Raw genomic sequence first — 17,858 nt, 5'->3', positions numbered from 1 at the left:
TCCAGGGTGATATGCTTCATAGAAGCCATTTCCAGGGCAAGTATGGGCAATGGTTAAGACCCCGGGCTTGAACCAGTCTCCCCAGGTCTGAATTCAGGTCTTGCGCTTGCCTCTAAAAAGGTGACAACAGGAGTTCCCGTGGTGGCACAGTGGTTAACGAATCCGACTAGGAACCATGAGGTTGCGGGTTCGGTCCCTGCCCTTGCTCAGTGGGTTAACGATCCGGCGTTGCCGTGAGCTGTGGTGTAGGTTGCAGACGCGGCTTGGATCCTGCGTTGCTGTGGCTCTGGTGTAGGCCGGCAGCTACAGCTCCGATTAGACCCCTAGCCTGGGAACCTCCATATGCCGCGGGAGCGGCCCAAGAAATAGCAAAAAGACCAAAAAAATAAATAAATAAATAAATAAAATAAAAAGGTGACAACAAGAGAACCCTATGAACAAAAAGGAAATATCAATAAAGGGACAGAAAATCTTTTTTTTTTTAAGTCACAAAAAGGGAGTTCCCATCGTGGCTCAGTGGTTAACGAATCCGACTAGGAACCATGAGGTTGCAGGTTTGATCCCTGGCTTTGCTCAGTGGGTTAAGGATCTGGCGTTGCCATGAGCTGTGTATGTAGGTTGCACTCGGTTCGGATCCCGCATTGCTGTGGCTCTGGTGTAGGCTGGTAGCTGCAGCTCTGATTTGACCCCTAGCCTGGAAACCTCCATATGCCGCAGGAGCAGCCCAAAAAATGGCAAAAAAAAAAAGACAAAAATAAAAATAAATAAAAGTCATAAAAGGAATTCTGGTACAGATTTGAGCAGATAGAAGAAAGAATCAGGATAAATGAGATAGGATGGTGGTTAAGCAGGCTAAGGATCTGGCATTGTAACTACTGTAGCACAGGTTTGATCCCTGGCCCAGGAACTTCTGCATGCCCTGAGCAAAGCCAAAAAAAAAAAAGGATAATAGTAATTATTGAGTCCAAGAAACAGAAAGAAAAAAGAATGGCATGAATAGAACCTGAAGGACCTGTGGGACATTGTTAAGCAGATTAACATACTCATTGTGGAAGTTCCACCATGAAAAGAATGAGAGAAAGGGGCAGAGGGTATATCTGAAGAAATCATAGCTGAAAACTTCCCAGAGTTGATGAAAGACATGAATATAAACATCCACAGAGCTCAACAAACTGCAACAGGATGAATTCCGAGAGATCTATACCAAGACATATTATAACCAAACTGTCTAAGACAGAATCTTGAAAGCAGCAAGAATGAAACAACTCATCAAATATAAAAGCTTTTCAGGATCATAAGCAGATTTCTCATCAGAAACTCTGGAGGCTGAAGGCAGTGGCCAGAGATCTTCAAAGTACAAAATGAAGGAAACCGTCACCCAAGAACTCTCTATCTGGCAAAACTGTCCTTCAAAAGAGAGGAATTAAGGAGTTCTTGTTGTAACTCACCTGTAATGAACCTGACTAGCATCTATGAGGACCTGGGTTCAAAAAAAAAAAAGAGGAGTTCCCATCATGGCTCAGCAGAAACAAACCTGACGAGTATCCATAAGATGCAGATTCGATCCCTGTCCTACTCAGTGGGTTAAGGATCCAGCATTGCCATGAGCTGTGGTGTAGGTCACAGATGCAGCTCAAATCTGGTGTTTCTGTGGCTGTGGTGTAGCCCAGCATCTACAGCCCTGATTCGACCCCTAACCTGGGAACTTCCATATGCCTTGGGTGTGGCCCCTGAAAAGACAAAAAAAGCGGGGGGGGGGGGGGAGAGAAATTAAGATATTCCCAAACTAACAAAAGTTGGAGAAGTTCATTACTGCTAGACCTAGGTGGTAAGAAATGTTCTAGAGAGTTCTGCAGGGGAATGAAAGGACACAAGATAGTAACTCAAAGCCATATGGAGACATAAAGATCCCAGTAAAGATAAATACATGGGCAATTATAAAAGCTAGTGTTATTGTAACAATGGTTTGAAACTCCACTATTTGTTTTCTACATATTTTAAGCTATTGATACACTTGAAAAAATAAATCAGTCTAAATGCTAGTTTATACATAAATTGAGACCAATGTGTTTATTGTCTTTTTAGTGCTGGACCTGGGGCATATGGAAGTTCCTGGGCTAGGGGTCTTTCAGAGCTGCAGCTGCTGACCTATGCCACAGCCATAGCAATCCCAGATTGGAGTCAAGTATGTAACCTACGCTGCACTGCAGCTTGCAGCAACGCCGAATCCTTAACCCACTGAGTGGGGCCAGGGAGCAAACCTGCATCCTCATAGAGTTCCTGCTATGGCACAATGGGATTGGCAGTGTCTTGGGCGCACTGGGATGCAGGTTCAGTCCCTGACCCAGCACAGTGGGTTAAGGATCTGGTATTGCAGCAGCTTTGGCTTAAGTTGCAGCTGAGTCTCAAATCTGATCCCTGGCCCAGGAACTCCATATGCCTCAAGATGGCCAAAAAAGAAAAAAAAAATGTTTACTGGTATTTTTCGACACACAGTATATGGGGATATGATTTTGTGACACTGACAGCTGAGGAAAAAATGGGATGGAGCTCTAAAGGAGCAGTTTTGTATGTTATTACATTAAGCTGGTATAAATTCAAGTTAGAGAGTTATAACTTTAGGTGGTTGAGGGTAATCCCCATGGTAAACACATAGAAAATATCTATAGAACATACACAAAAAGAAATGGGAGAGGCATTTAAACTTTTCACTAAAAAAAAAAAAACAAAAACCTAAACACAAAAGAAAACGTAACGCAGAAAATGGACAAAAAACTATAAAGCACATAGAAAACAAATAGCAATGTGACAGAAGTCCCTCCTTATCAGGAAGCTTTAAGAACGAAGGGATTTCTGACACCTGCTACAACATGGATGAACCTTGAGGACATGATGTTCAGTGAAATCAGCCAGACATAAAAGGATAATACTACATGATTCCACTTACAGGAGGTCCCTAGAGGAGTCAGATCCATGGAGACAGAAAGCGGGAGTTCCCATTGTGGCTCAGCAGAAACGAATCTGACTAGTATCCCTGAGGATGTGGGTTCGATCCCTGGCCTCGCTTAGTGAATTAAGGATTTGGCGTTGCCTTGAGCTGTGGTGTAGGTTGAGGATGTGGCTCTGATCCAGCGTGGCTGTGGCTGTGGTGTAGGCTGGCAGCTTATAGCTCGGATTCATCCTCTAGCCTGGGAACTTCCACGTGCCTTGGGTGTGGTGCTGAAAAAAAAGCGGGGGGATGGAGATGGAGATGGTTAGTGATGGCTGCACAACAATGTGAATGTATTTATAGTGTGAGTGCCACTGAACTGGACACTTCAAAATGATTACAATTGTAAATGTTACATGTATTTCTCCACAATTAACAAAAGAACATGAGAAATAAAAAGAAGAAAAGAGAGCTATCAAAACCATGAAAAAACATGGAGGTACCTTAAATCCATATTGCTTAGTGAAAGAAGCCAGTCTGAAAACACTATGTATACCATATGACTCCAACCACAAGACAAAACTATAGAAACAATAAAAGATCAGTATTGCCAGGAGATTGGGCAGAGGGAAGAACAGGTAGAATGGTGGGGGGGTTGTGGCCGCAGCCATGGCATATAGAAGTTCCCAGGCAAGGGGTTGACTCCAAGCCACCTACACTACCAGGTCCTTTAACCCACTGGGCCAAGCCTTGGATCAAACTTGTGCTTCCAAAGTAACCCAAGCCACTGCAGTCAGGTTCTTAACCCACTGTGCCACAGTGAGAACTCCAGAATGGTGTTTTTTTTTTTTTTTAATTTTTGTGCTTTTCAAGGCTGACATGTGAGGGTCTAGAGGACCACAAGAACCATGGGGGTGGGCAGGAACTGGATTTTGTTCAAGTGCTCTTTTGGGTCAGTTTATCTTTGCTCAAGTTGCTCTGGATTCACCATATTGAGCTGATATCATTTTCCTTAAAAGGGATGAGGATGCAAGACTAGGAAATAAGGAATGGGAATTCCTGTTATGGCTCAACAGGTTATGAACCCGACTAGTATCCATGAAGATGTGGGTTCAATCCCTGGCTTCTCAGTGGGTTAAGGATCCAGCATTGCCATGAGCTGTGGTGTAGGTCACAGACGTGGCTCAGATCCCATGTTGCTGCGGCTATGATGTAGGCCAGGAGCTGCAGCTCCAACTTGACCCCTAGCCTGGGAACCTCCATATGCCACGGGTGCAGTCCTAAAAAGACAATAAATAAATAAATATCTCTGGGAGTTTTCATCATGGCGCAGCGGAAATGAGTTTGACTAGGAACCATGAGGTTTTGTGTTCAATCCCTGGCCTCATTCAGTGGGTTAAGGATCTAGCATTTCTGTGAGCTGTGGTGTAGGTCAAAGACTCACCTCAAATCTGGCATTGCTGTAGCCGTGGTGTAGGCCAGCAGCTGTAGCTCTGATTCAATCCCTAGCCTGGAACTTCCATACGCCGCAGGTACCACCCTAAAAAGCAAAACCAAACAAACAACTGTGGAGTTCCCGTTGTGGCTCAACAGGTTAAGTATCCAGCTAGTATCCATGAGGATGCGGGTTTAATCCCTGGCCTTTCTCAGTGGGTTAAAGGATCTGGCGTTGCTGTGGCTGTGGTGTAGGCCATCAGCTCCAATTCGACCCCTAGCCTGGGAACTTCCATATGCCACTAGTGCGGCCCTAAAAAGACAAAAACAACAAAAAAGCCCTAAAAAGAAAATAACAACACAATAAAAAGAAACCTATTTGGGATTCCCTTGTGACACAGTGGGTTGAAAATCCAGCAGTTGTCACTGCAGTGGCTCAGATCACTGCTGTGATGCAGGTTAGGTCCCTGGCCCAGGAACTACCACATGCCATGGGGACAGAAAAAAAAACAAAAACAAAAACAAAAACAAAAAAAACCCACCAAAACCAAAACCCTACTCAAAGGCATAAGATTCCTTATTCTGAGACCTTAATAAATACATTCTTTTTTTTTTTTTTTCTGTCTTTTTGCTATTTCTTTGGGCCGCTCCCACGGCATATGGAGGTTCCCAGGCTAGGGGTCTAATTGGAGCTGTAGCCGCCTGCCTACGCCAGAGCCACAGCAACGCGGGATCCGAGCCGCGTCTGCAACCTACACCACAGCTCACGGCAACGCCGGATCGTTAACCCACTGAGCAAGGGCAGGGACCGAACCCGCAACCTCATGGTTCCTAGTCGGATTCGTTAACCACTGCGCCACGACGGGAACTCCTACATTCTTAATTAATGGAAGAGTTCCCTGGTGGCACACTGGGTTAGGGATCTGGAGTTGTCATTGCTATGGCTTGGATTTGCTCCTCAGCTCAGGAACTTCCATATGCTGAGGGTATGGCCAAAAAAAGAGAAATCATGGAGTTCCTGTCGTGGTGCAGTAGAAACGAATCCAACGAGGAACCATGAGATTGTAGGTTCCATCCCTGGCCTTGCTCAGTGGGTTAAAGATCCGGCGTTGCAGTGAGCTGTGGTGCAGGCTGCAGACGAGGCTCGGATCCCGAGTTGCTGTGGCTCTGGCATAGGCCGGTGGCAACAGCTCCAATTAGATCCCTAGCCTGGGAACCTCCATGTGCCCTAAAAAGACAAAAAAAAAAAAAAGATAATAAATAAATAATCAGTGTTTCAAGAACAGGCCCTGTCTGCTCTAAAGAGATGTAATTGACAACAGGGTGAAGACCAGGTGGGCATCAGATCACCTATCCTGAATCCAGGAGAGGAGCCCTGCACCTCCCTGGGAAGGCAGCTCAGTGCACAACTGGCGACAGCAGCTCAACATGATCCTAAATAGAGTAAGCCCTCCTCTCTAGGAGGGGGTCCCTCAGACCAAAGATTCCCAAGCCATTGCCCCTTCTGCTGGGCCCCGGATTTCTCATCCAAACAGACGCAAGTGTCCTTGAGCAAAGGGTCGCTGGCATTGCAGTCATGGGAAATTGTGACGCTTTTCGTCCCTGTTCCCCACCACCACTAAGCTCATCTCTACAGATGGCAGATCCAGCTGACTCTTAAGCTAACTTCTTCCAGGGCAGTGTTCCGGCCAAGCCTGATAAATGCTGAACTAAGAACCCCCTCCCTCAATTCCAGAGAAAGCATCAAGTCCTTAAACCCTAGTTTTTAATCCGAAGGAAACAAGTCCAATTTAGTATTTCTCACAGGTGGTTTCCAGATCAACCTAAGTTCAAGGCAAAGACTGGGTCAACCCAAGTGCAGGGAATACAGAATTTGGATAAACAGGGAAATGGCTGGTGCAGTCCGTGTGTACGAGAAGGGGATCTGCCGCCCTCTGGTGGTCACTATACGCCATAACTCATCCGGCTGTACTGCTCTGCAGCGTCTGCCATAACCTGTTACGGCAGCTCAAAAGCTGTCTTTCAATAAGTGAACTGATACACAAACTTTGATACCATCCAGACAATGGCATTTATTCAGTGATAAAAATAAATGAGATATGAAGCCACAAAAAGACTTGGAGGAACTTAAATGTTACATTGCTGAGTGAAAGGAGCCAATCTGTAAAGGCTACATACTGTATGATTCCAACTCTGACATTCTGGAAAAGCACAACCCTAGAAAAAGTAGAAAGATCCCTGGATGCCAGAAGTTGGGGGTGGGGAATGTACAAGCAGAGCACAGAGGATTTTCCGGGCAGTGAAACTATTCTATATGATACAATAATGGCTACTTGATATCATGCCTTTGGCAAAACTCATAGAATGTACACCACCAAGAGGTCACCTTAATGTAGACAGTGGACTTTAGTTAGTGATAGTGTATCAGTATTGGTTCATCAGTTGTAACAAATGTTCCCGACTAAAGCAAAATGTTAATAATAGAGGAAACTAGTGGGTGAGGGAGCGAGGGTCTATGGGGACATTCACTACTATATGCTAAATTTTTCTGTAAACCTCAAACTGAAGCCTATTAATTTTATTAAAAGTAGTTTATTGGAGTTCTTGCTGTAACTCAGTGGGTTCAGAACCTGACTGCAGCAGCTCAGGTCGCAGTGGAGGTGTGGGTTCGATCCCCTGCCCGGCACAGTGGATTAAAGGATCTGCTGTTGCCTCAGCTGCAGTGTATGTCGCAGCTGTGGCTCAGATTCAGTCCCTAGCCTGGGACCTTCCATATGCTGTTAAGGCAGCCATAAAAAGAAATGATAATAATAATAAAAGATTTACCGAGGTGCAACCAACATACAATAAACTGCATATATTTAAGGTGCACGATTTATTTTGACATGTGTATATACCTGTGAAGCATCGTGAACCACACTCCCCTCCTCCTCCAGACAGCTACTCATATACTTTCTGTCAGCATTTTCTAGACTCTTAAAATAGCCGGGAACCATCCACTGCCATTTTCTTCTGGCTTCTTTCATCCTGCTGGGTTCTGAACATCACATGACACAGCTTGAACCAGGGGTTGGTTTTGTTTCACTGGCACGTGGTATCCCAGCTGCAAGGATGCCCTCCAACCCATGCATCCATTCCTCTGCCAAGGTGGTTTTGGCCTGCCATGTTCTGCTTGGACTCTTAGCTCCAGTTCCCCAGCTCACCTTGCTCTCACAGTCCAGCTCGCCTACATCACGGCCTGGAGCTTTCTCAAGCAGCGCACTTTCTCAAGCAGTCAGTCACAGGGCTGCCCTTGCTTGTAGGATCCCCCTCACTGACTGATGTCCATTGTCTTGAAAACATTTTTTCACACATCTTGCCCAAATGGGGGGGTGGGTCAGGTGGGAAAGGAAATCTGGTCCTTGTCACTCTCTTGGCTGGAGCAGTAGCCTTGTGCCTCAGCTCTGGAACCTTCTCCCCTTCCACCTTCCATCCTGTCCACAGTACCGCTCTATCCCCTGCCCATTGCTTGTTACCAAAGCATTCTCTTATCTACTGCCAGCTCTTTAAATATTTATTTAATTTGAATTATACGTATATAGGTTTTTCTCTTCTCTCTCTCTCTTTTTTTTTTTTGGCTGCACCCAAAGGTCCCAGGCCAGGGATTGAATCCAAGTTGCAGCTGTGACCTATGCCATAGCTACAGCAATGCTGGATCCTTAAACCATTGCACCACAGCAGGAACTCCTGGGGAATTTAACCTTTTCTTTCCTAATTTTTTGTCTTTTTTGTATTTTTAGGGCCACACCCACGGCATATGGAGGTTCCCAGGCTAGGAGTCCAGTCACAGTTGTAGGCCACCGGCCTACTCCACAGCCACAGCAACAACAGATGTGAGCCGCATCTGAGCCTCAGGGCAACGCTGGACCCTTAACTCACTGATCAAGGCCAGGGATTGAACCCTCGTCTTTGTGGATGCTAGTCACGTTTGTTAACCTCTGAGCCATGACAGGAACTCCTAACCTTTTCTTTTCTTTGGCTGCACACACTGCATGCAGAAGTTCCTGGGCCAGGGACCTAACCTGTGCCACAACTGTAACCAGAGCCATAGCAGTGACAACACTGGATCCTTGACCTTCTGAGCCATCAGGGAACTCTTTAACATTTTCTGAAACTCGGTTTTGTTCATTATATGGCCTGCCTATCCTTCTGTATCATTGCATATAAATCTTGCTCTCTTGTTGATGACTGTGGTTTTCCCTAAGAAGAATGGACCTGGGGTTAGCTGTTGTTTCCTTATGGACATTTATACTGATTTCAGTGTCTAGACATTGCCGCAGCTGCAGATATTCACTTGATGGGACTATTCCAAGAAATACAGTCCTCAAAATTGACTTCCAAAAACCCAGATTTCACACCATAATTTGCTAGGCACCCATGAAAGACTGCAGTCTGTGGGCTGTTTGCTCTCAAACTATGGTTATGTTAGTGCTTCTGCGCAGTCAGTAAGTCTCTGAAAACTCTTCTTCAAAAAATAGAGCTTTGGAGTTCCTGTCGTGGCTCATTGGTTATCCAACCTGACTGTTAACAATGAGGTTGCGGGTTCAATCCCTGGCCTCGCTCAGTGGGTTAAGGATCTGGCGTTGCTATGAGCTGTGGTGTAGACACCACTCGGATCCTACATGGCTGTGGCGTAGGCTGGCAGCTGCAGCTTTGATTCAACCCCTAGCCTGGGAACCTTCATGTGCTCTGGGTTTGGCCTAAAAAGAAAAAAAGAGAATAGAGCTTTGGTGCCTGGGCCCAGATTTCTCCTGGACGTTTCTACAAAGGGGACAGAGGTACTTCAAACCCTTCAACTCCAAACTGTGGTTCCCCAGCAACCTTGAGCCTGGACACTGCTAAGTGGGCCCATGACCTCATGCGGTGGAAAATGGAAGGCACGCCAGCTACTCAGCTGCTGTTCCCTTGACTCACTTCCAGTTTCCTCTGATGTTCCAGATTTCAACAAGCAAAATTTAAGAGATGCAAAACGAGGAAGACTTAATACAAGAGACATCCACATCCCCACCCCCCAGCTTTTCCAGTACAACTCAAGTCTCCAGCCTGCCCCTTCCCAGTTTCCTGACCTGGACCCCAGCAGAAGCCAGAGGCAGTGGCTGTCTGTTCTGGATCTGGTGTTTAGCCTGCCCTGACTCACCTTTATGTCATCACAGAGAATTGGTTTTTGAAGAATTTCAGATTTTATTTATTTTGCTTTTTTTTTTTTTGTCTTTTCTAGGGCCGCTCCCGTGGCATATGGAGGTTCCCAGGCTAGGGGTCTAATCGGAGCTGTAGCCACCAGCCTACGCCAGAGCCACAGCAACGCGGGATCCGAGCCGCGTCTGCAACCTACACCACAGCTCACGGCAACGCTGGATCGTTAACCCACTGAGCAAGGGCAGGGACCGAACCCGCAACCTCATGGTTCCTAGTCGGATTCGTTAAACACTGAGCCACGACGGGAACTCCTGCTTTTTTTTTTTTTAAGTATAATTGATTTGCAATGTTTCAGACATACAGCAAAGTGATTCAGTTTTAAGTTTATTTGTACGGCTGTTCTTTTTCAGGTTCTTTTCCTTTATAGGTTTTTCTAAGATACTGAATATAGTTCCACATGCTATACAGTTGGTCCTTATTGTTTATTTTATATACAGTATTGTGTATCTGTTAATCCCAAATTCCTAATTTATCCCTCCCCCCTTTCCCCTTTGGTAACCATAAATTTGTTTTCCATGTCTGTGAGTCTGTTTCTGTTTCTTAACTAAGTTCATTTGTATCATTTTATTAGATTCCACAGATAAGTGATATCACATGATATTTGTGTTTCTCTGTCTGAGGATTTTATTGTTTTTTTGAATACTAGACTTTCTGACTTTATTGATTTATCTCCAAAACCAATAGAACACCGATTACTTGGATGGGAAAAATTTTCAATTAAAGGGACTGGTTCCTAACAAATATTCTTTTTCAAAAAAATTAAAATAGAATATTTAAGGTTAAAAAAAAGTTTGAATGGGGAAAAAATAACAGCTTTGCCAAACATGTGTAGTCCAAAATTAAGGTCATATGCAGCAGCAAAAAGTGTTCCAACTTCTCATTACCAGCTCTTACAAGCCATGACATGTCTGCCCAACATTAAGAAGCTGTCAAACAGAAATGGGCAAATCTGAAAGAATTTAGCAAGTGTAATAAATGACTGGTAAAATCCCAGAAAAAGAACTTACAGAGTTCCCTGGTGGCCCAGTGGTTTAAGGATCTGTCATTGTCAGGAGTTCCCATCATGACTCAGTGGTTAACGAATCCGACTAGGAACCATGAGGTTGCGGGTTCGGTCCCTGGCCTCGCTCAGCAGATTAAGGATCCAGCAGTGCCATGAGCAGTGGTGTAGGTCGAAGACGTGGCTTGGATCTCGAGTTGCTGTGGCTGTGGTGTAGGCCGGTGGCTACAGCTATGATTAGACCCCTAGCCTGGGAACCTCCATGTGCCGAGGGAAATGGCCCTAGAAAAGGCAAAAAAAAAAAAAAGGATCCGTCATTGTCACTGCTGTGGCTCTGGTCATTGTTGTGGTGAGGGTTCAATCCTTGGCCCAGGGAATTTCATGGTGCCTCAGGTGTGGCCAACAAAAAAGGAATTTATGGCTTTTGAAAAGGTTCACAAATAGAAATTGCCTTCCGGAGTTCCCGTTGTGGTGCAGCTGAAACAAATCCAACTAGGAATCATGAGCTTGTGGGTTCAATCCCTGGCCTTGCTCAGTGGGTTAAGGATCTGGCGTGGCTGTGGCTGTGATGTAGGCTGGCAGCTATAGCTCCGATTAGACCCCTAGCCTGGGAACCTTCATATGCTGCAGGTGCGGCCCTAAAAAGCAAAAAAAAAAAAAAGGAAATTGCCTTCTATCTACCTCTCAGAGAACTGTTAGCTCCCTCCTGACCACTGATACATGTGACTTACCAAAATTTGGTTTACCTTTAACTTTTCAGGGACATGCGACCTAAAAAGAAAGAAATACCTCATGTGGGGCTGCCTGGTGCACCTTCCTTGTAGGGCTCTCCTGATGCAGTTGGTCAGAATTGAGTCCACATGCAAATACCATTGACCCTTGAACAACATGGTTCTGAACTGTGTGGATTCACTTACACGCAGTTTTGTTTTGTTTTGTTTTTTTTCAATAGTAAATACTGCGGAACCACACCAGGCAAGGTTGGATCAGTCTGAAGATCTGGAACCTCGGATATCTGGGAGCCGTCATTTGTGCTAATGAGTAGCAGTTGGTATCAGCCACTGGATTCTGCCCCAGATGGAGCAAGGGACACAGCACCCTTGAGGCCGCCCTGCTGGAAATCTCGAAAGGGCAAATCCGGGACTTCTGCTATAGCTTGGCAGTGAGTTCTCCAGAAACGCCAACTGGTAGGTTCTATGAACTTGAGACAGCCTATGCAGGATGCCTGTGCCTCCTCAGCTCCAAGTAAGATTCCAAGACCAAAGTACCACATCTGTTTTTCAACCCCTGATGATGTGATTGATTCAGGTCTTGATGAAAAATGATAAAGCCATCAGCTGGAAGGCTGATAGGGAACCTCACGGGAGGGACCACTTTGGCAGCGGGACATGCAGACCTACCATGCCTCCTTATGTCTGTGTTGTCAGCCAGAGCACCTGCTGAGCTAGAACTTGCTGGAAGAGTTGAATGTGATTCTAATAAATCCTCTTGAGTTGTGGTTCTCAGACCTGGCTGATGATCAGCATCACCTAGAGAGACTGAAAACCTGTGGTCACCTGGGACCCAGGCCAGGATGTTGACTTAACTGGCCTAGATGGTTCATGTTTCCCAGGTGGACCCCACGTGGAGGCTATTCTGAGTTGAGAGCTAATTTACAGGAACTCCAGGGGGTGGGGGAGATGAGGGAACACACTGAATGCCACAACAAACCAGCCCATCCAGTAGGTGGGCTACATCTCAAGGCGCTTGAGCCCATTTCTGTGTTTCTGCAGCAGGTCAAAGGTAAGTGTGTCTGGTGGGGGGATGGGGTGGACTTCTCTAGATTAAAAGAGACTTAAAAGACTCAACCACAAAATACAACTGTGTGGACCTTGTTTGGATCTGGATTCAAACCAACCAAAGTATAAAAAGACATTTTGAGGAGTTCCCTGGTGGCCTAGAGGGTGAAGGCTCTGGCATTGTCACTGCTGTGGTGTGTGTTTGATCCCTGTCCCAGGAACTTCCACATGCTACGGGCAAGGCCAAGGGGGGAAAAAACATTTTGAAACTGTCAGGGAAATGTGACAGTAGACTGGCATCAGTTTAAGAAGACCTTATGCTTCAGGTCCCAGCAAGTCTGGAAAAGCCCACTGGGCAGGCTCAGGGTGATGTGGCTGGTGGCGCTGAGGTAAAGCCAGGATTAGGGTGAGACACCAAGGCATGAAATGTAAGGAGGCACTTCCTTTTGGAAATATTCCACACTCAACCCCGGCACGGAGTGCTCATTAAATTCTGTGGCTCTAGGCATCTAGCTTACCCTAGACCAGGTCTCAGTACCTTGGGCTCCCATACAATTCCCAGAAAACTAGGGAAGTAGCAAGCTTCTAGGGCTGACCAGGCAATCCTGCCCCTCCCTGCACTCTGAGGAGAGGGGGCTCGTCTCAAGGGAAGGGGCGGCCTCTGCTAACAAGGTAGGTGCAAATTCCAGGGATAGATGTGGTCCTTCTTTGCAGCCCTGCTGTCGGCCCCATCTATCTATGGTCTCTAAAGAGCAGTAAACGTATCTGTGTGCAGACTGCTCTGCCTGGACTTCAGCCTCACTAAACAAAAGCAAGCTAGGACCTGGCATCCCCACAGGGGCCCAGTCAGGAGGAGCCAGCTACCTTCGCTGAGGACCTCTGGTGCCCTCTGCTGGTCACTCTAATTATAACATCCAGCCCTGAGACAAACTGGAGGGCCAGCTCCTGGACTGTCCTAGAAAGCTCAAGTAATTAAAGCTAATTAAGAATAAATCTTAAAAAAAGAGAGAACTGGAAAATGTTCATGTTAGATCCAAGTGTCGTTTTATTTCAGGAGACAAACATACCCAGTCTCTCTGGGTCTCGCATTTACAAGGCACTCCCCTGGGGGGCCCTGCCGGGTTACAGGTAAGGCTAAGAGGTTGTGGTCCCTTCACTAGCCAGGCAGGGCAGGGCAGGGTGTGGATCAGAGCCGCAGACTTCCCCCCTTGGCCACACTGAGCATCTACTAGGTACCAAGTGTTTTCTGGTGGTTCTGATTTTTCTAACAACCCCAAGCAGATTGGACTCCTATTTACAGATAAGGAATTTGAGGGGTAGAAAAGGCACTTCACCTGTCCTGTGTCGCTCCCAAAGGTACTAAGTGGAAAAGCTGAGATTCAGACACTTTATTATTAACTGTAGTCACTATGCTGAACACGACATTCCCATGACTTTTTTTTTTTTTTTTTGTCTTTTTGCCATTTCTTGGGCCGCTCCCATGGCATATGGAGGTTCCCAGGCTAGGGGTCGAATTGGAGCTGTAGCCACCGGCCTGTGCCACATCTTCGACCTACACCACAGCTCAGGGCAACGCCGGATCGTTAACCCACTGAGCAAAGGCAGGGATCAGACCCGCAACCTCATGGTTCCTAGTCGGATTCCTTAACCACTGCGCCACGACAGGAACTCCCCATGACTTTCTTGATAACAGGAAGTTTGTACCTTTTGGTCGACTTCACCCATTTTTACCCAACCCACAGCCTCTGCCAGCCACCAATCTGTTCCCTGCACCTATGAGCTATTCTTTTTCAATTTTTTAACTTTTTTTTTGTCTTTTATCTTTTGAAGGCCGCACCCACTCCATATGGAGGTTCCAACCAGACTAGGGGTCTAATTGGAGCTGTGGCCGCCAGCCTACACCACAGCCACTGCAACGCCAGATCAGAGCTGCATCTGCGACCTACACCAGAGCTCACGGTAACGCCGGATCCTTAGCCCACTGAGCAAGGCCAGGGATCGAACCTACAACATCATGGTTCCTACTTGGATTCGTTTCTGCTGCGCCACGACGGGAACTCCTTTACTTTCTTTTTCTCTAAGTTTCCACGTATGCGATCATATGGCATTTGTCTTTGTCTGTCTTATTTCACTTAGCATAAGTGAAATACCACCTATGTGGTTTCATAAGTCCATCCATGTTGTTTCAAATGGAAGATTTCCTTTTTTAAAAGTTAATATTACATATATTTTATAATATAAACATATATAAATACATTATGGTGCTGTGGAAATGAATCCAACTAGGAACCATGAGTTTGAGGGTCCGATCCCTGACCTCGCTCATTGGGTTAAGGATCTGGCGTTGCTGTGGCTGTGGTGTAGGCCGGCAGCTGCAACACCAATTAGAACCCTAGCCTGGGAACCTCCATATGCCCCACCGGAGCGGCCCTAAAGCAAAAAATATATACACATATCTATACACACAATATATATGCATATATTGCACATCTTCATTTTCCTTTTTGGCTTTTTTTTTTTTTTTTGTCATTTTAGGGCCACACCTGCAGCATATGGAGGTTAGAATCAGAGCTGTAGCTGCCAGCCTTTGCTTCAGCCACAGCAACTTGGGATCTGAGCCACATCTGCAGCCTACACCACAGCTCATGGCAACACCAGATCCCTAACCCACTGCGAGAGGTCAGGGATCTAACCCTTGTCCTCATGGACACTAGTCGGGTTCATTAATCTCTGAGCCACACGGGAACTCCCACATCTTCTTTACATGTTCATCTGTTAATGGGTACTTAGGTTGCTTCCTTATCTCGGCTGTTGTAAATAATGCTGCAGTGAACATTGGGGTGCATGTATCTTCTCAAATTAGTGTTTTCCTTTTCTTCATGTAAATATCCAGAAGAGGAATTGCTGGATCATATGGCAGTTTTATCTTTTAATTTTTTAAGAACCTCCATACTGGTTTCTATACTAGCTATACTAATTTATATTCCACCCACCAACACTGTACAAGAGTTCCCTTTTCTCTACATCCTGGGCAAAACCTTTTTTTCTTTTGGCCACACACGCAGCATGTGGACGTTCTAGGCCAGGGATCAAATCTGAGCCATGGTATCAACCCAAGCTGCTGTAGTAACAATAACAGATGCTTAACCTGCTGCGCACCACTGAAGGAACTCCTCTTTCTTTTTGATAATTGCCATTCTAACAGGTGTGCAGTGATATATCTTTTTGGTTTTAAATTGCATGTCCCTGGAGTTCCCACTGTGGCACAGTGGATTAAGAACCTGACTGCAGCGGCTCAGGTTAATGTGGAGGTGTGGGTTGGATCTCTGGACTGGCACAGTGGATTAAAGGCCCGGCATTGCCACAGCTGTGGTTTGGATTCAGTCCTTGGCCCGGGAACTTCCTTATGCCTCAGGTGTAGCCGTAAAAAGATAAATAAATAAATTGCTTGCCCCTAATTAGTGAAGTTGAGGCACCTTTTCAGGTACCTATTGTTCATCTGTATGTTTTTGGAAAAATGTCTGTTCAGATCCTCTGCCCATTTTTTTAATAGGATTCTTTGCTTTTTCCCTATTTTGTATGAGTTCTTCCTATATTTTGGATGTTAACCCCTCAGCAGATAAGTGATTTGTATCTCTTTTCTCCCAATCAGTAAATTGCCTTTTCATTTTGTTGATGGTTTCCTTTGTGAGAAAAAGCTTTTTAGTTTGGTGTACTCTCACTTGTTTATTATTATTATTATTATTTTTTTTTTTTTTTGCTTTTTGGGGCCACACCCATCACATATGGAGATTCCCAGGCTAGGGGTCCAATCGGAGCTGTAGCCGCCGGCCTATGCCACAGCCACAGCAACAAGAGTTATGAGCCACATCTGCGACCTATACTATAGCTCACGGCAATGCCAGATCCTTAACTCATGAGCAGGGTTGAACCCGCAACCTCATGGTTCCTAGTCAGATTTGTTTCCACTGTGTCACGATGGGATCTCCTGTTTTTGTTTTTTTCCTTGAGATCGCTTTGGCTATTTGGGATTTTTTTGTGGTTCCATAGAAGTTTCAGGACTCTGTTCTATTTCTGTGAAAAATGCCTTTGGAATTTCAGGAGGGCTTGCATTTAACTTATAGATCGCCTAGGGTAGTACGGACATCTTTTCTTTTTTGGCCACCCCAGGCACATGGAGTTTCTAGGCCAGGGATCAGATCTGACCCACTGTCAAGATCTATACTGCAGCTGCAGCAACTCTAGGTCCTGAACCCCCTGTGCCAGGCTGGGGATTGAATCTGCATCCCAGGGTTCCAGAGATACCACCAATCCTGTTGCACCATAGCAAGAACTTCAGTATGGACATTTTAACAACAGTAATTCTGCTACTGAACCAACCTTGAAGCCACTCATTTACACAAAGTAAAGCTTATCTACCGACACCTAGTTGTGGTGAAGGACAGTGCAGCATTTATTGCAGGGCATGAAGCAAGAAGTAGCTAAAAGGCCTGAACTTCCCAGTGGTTTTCAGGGAAAGGTTTTTAAAGACCGAGTGAGAGAGAGGGGCTGTAGGGTATGCGATCAGCTCATGGATATTGTTCTGATTGCTTGGTGGTGGGGTCATGGGCGTCAACATCATCAACCTGGTTCCAACAGGTCTGGGGGCTATGTGCTTGTGGGCAGCATAGTTAACTTCTTCCACCTGGTGGCTGTTTCCGTATCTGCAAAACAGCTCAGAGGACAAGGCTCAGAATATTATTTATCCTCTGGCCTTGGGGAGGAACTAAAGGCCTTTGACTTTGTTGAACGGCTAAACTATCATTTTGTCCTACATGACTGTTTCCCTTTGTTTCTGCATTTTTTCACATCTCTGATTACATTTATTCTTTGGAACTTGGGGAAGGCCCAGGAGGCTAAAGTTTTTCTGCAAACAAGAGGCAGGTGGGTTCTGCTCAGTTACATTTCCAATCCATGAGCATGGAATTTCTTTCTTCAATGTCATGATTTTCAGTGAACAGGTCTTTCTCCTCCTTGGTTAAACCCATTTCCTGGGCATTTTATTGTTTTTGATGCAATTTTAAGTGAGATTGTTTTATTTCCCTGATAGTTTGTTATTGACTTGTATAATATAATTTTCATATCCTGCAACTTTAGTGAACTAATTTTAATAGGTTTGGTTTTTTTTTTTATTTTGATGGAGTCTTTAGGGTTTTCTGTATGTCATGTCACCTGCAAATAGTTTCATTTCATCCTTTCTGATTTGGATGCCATTCATTTTTTGCCTAATTCATGTGGCCTAAGTCTATCACAAAGTTGGCAATGATTCAAACCCTGCTTTAGGAGTTCCCGTTGTGGCTCAGTGGTAATGAACCCAACTAGTATCCAGAGGACGCAGATTCCATCCCTGGCCCTACTCAGTGGGTTAAGGATCCAGTGTCGCCATGAGCTGTGGTATAGGTCACAGACACAAGTCAAATCCTGCGTTGCCGTGGCTGTGGCG

The 17,858-nt window shown here is 45.5% G+C and overlaps 1 long non-coding RNA gene across 1 annotated transcript in view; it reads left to right on the top strand.

The window, feature by feature from the left end:
• The window catches only part of LOC125125710 (uncharacterized), a 66,297-nt gene that overhangs the window by 44,115 nt on the left and 4,324 nt on the right, over positions 1–17,858 (top strand). Inside the window, exon 2 of the long non-coding RNA XR_007134463.1 lies at positions 11,551–11,785. This is a non-coding gene — a long non-coding RNA (uncharacterized LOC125125710). The remainder of the gene's footprint in view (positions 1–11,550; positions 11,786–17,858) is intronic.

The sequence above is a fragment of the Phacochoerus africanus genome, chromosome 4, assembly GCF_016906955.1.
Source record: "Phacochoerus africanus isolate WHEZ1 chromosome 4, ROS_Pafr_v1, whole genome shotgun sequence".
Classification (NCBI taxonomy): domain Eukaryota; kingdom Metazoa; phylum Chordata; class Mammalia; order Artiodactyla; family Suidae; genus Phacochoerus; species Phacochoerus africanus.
Note: the sequence above shows the minus strand (reverse complement) of the source record. Positions and strands in the feature narration are given on the sequence as shown.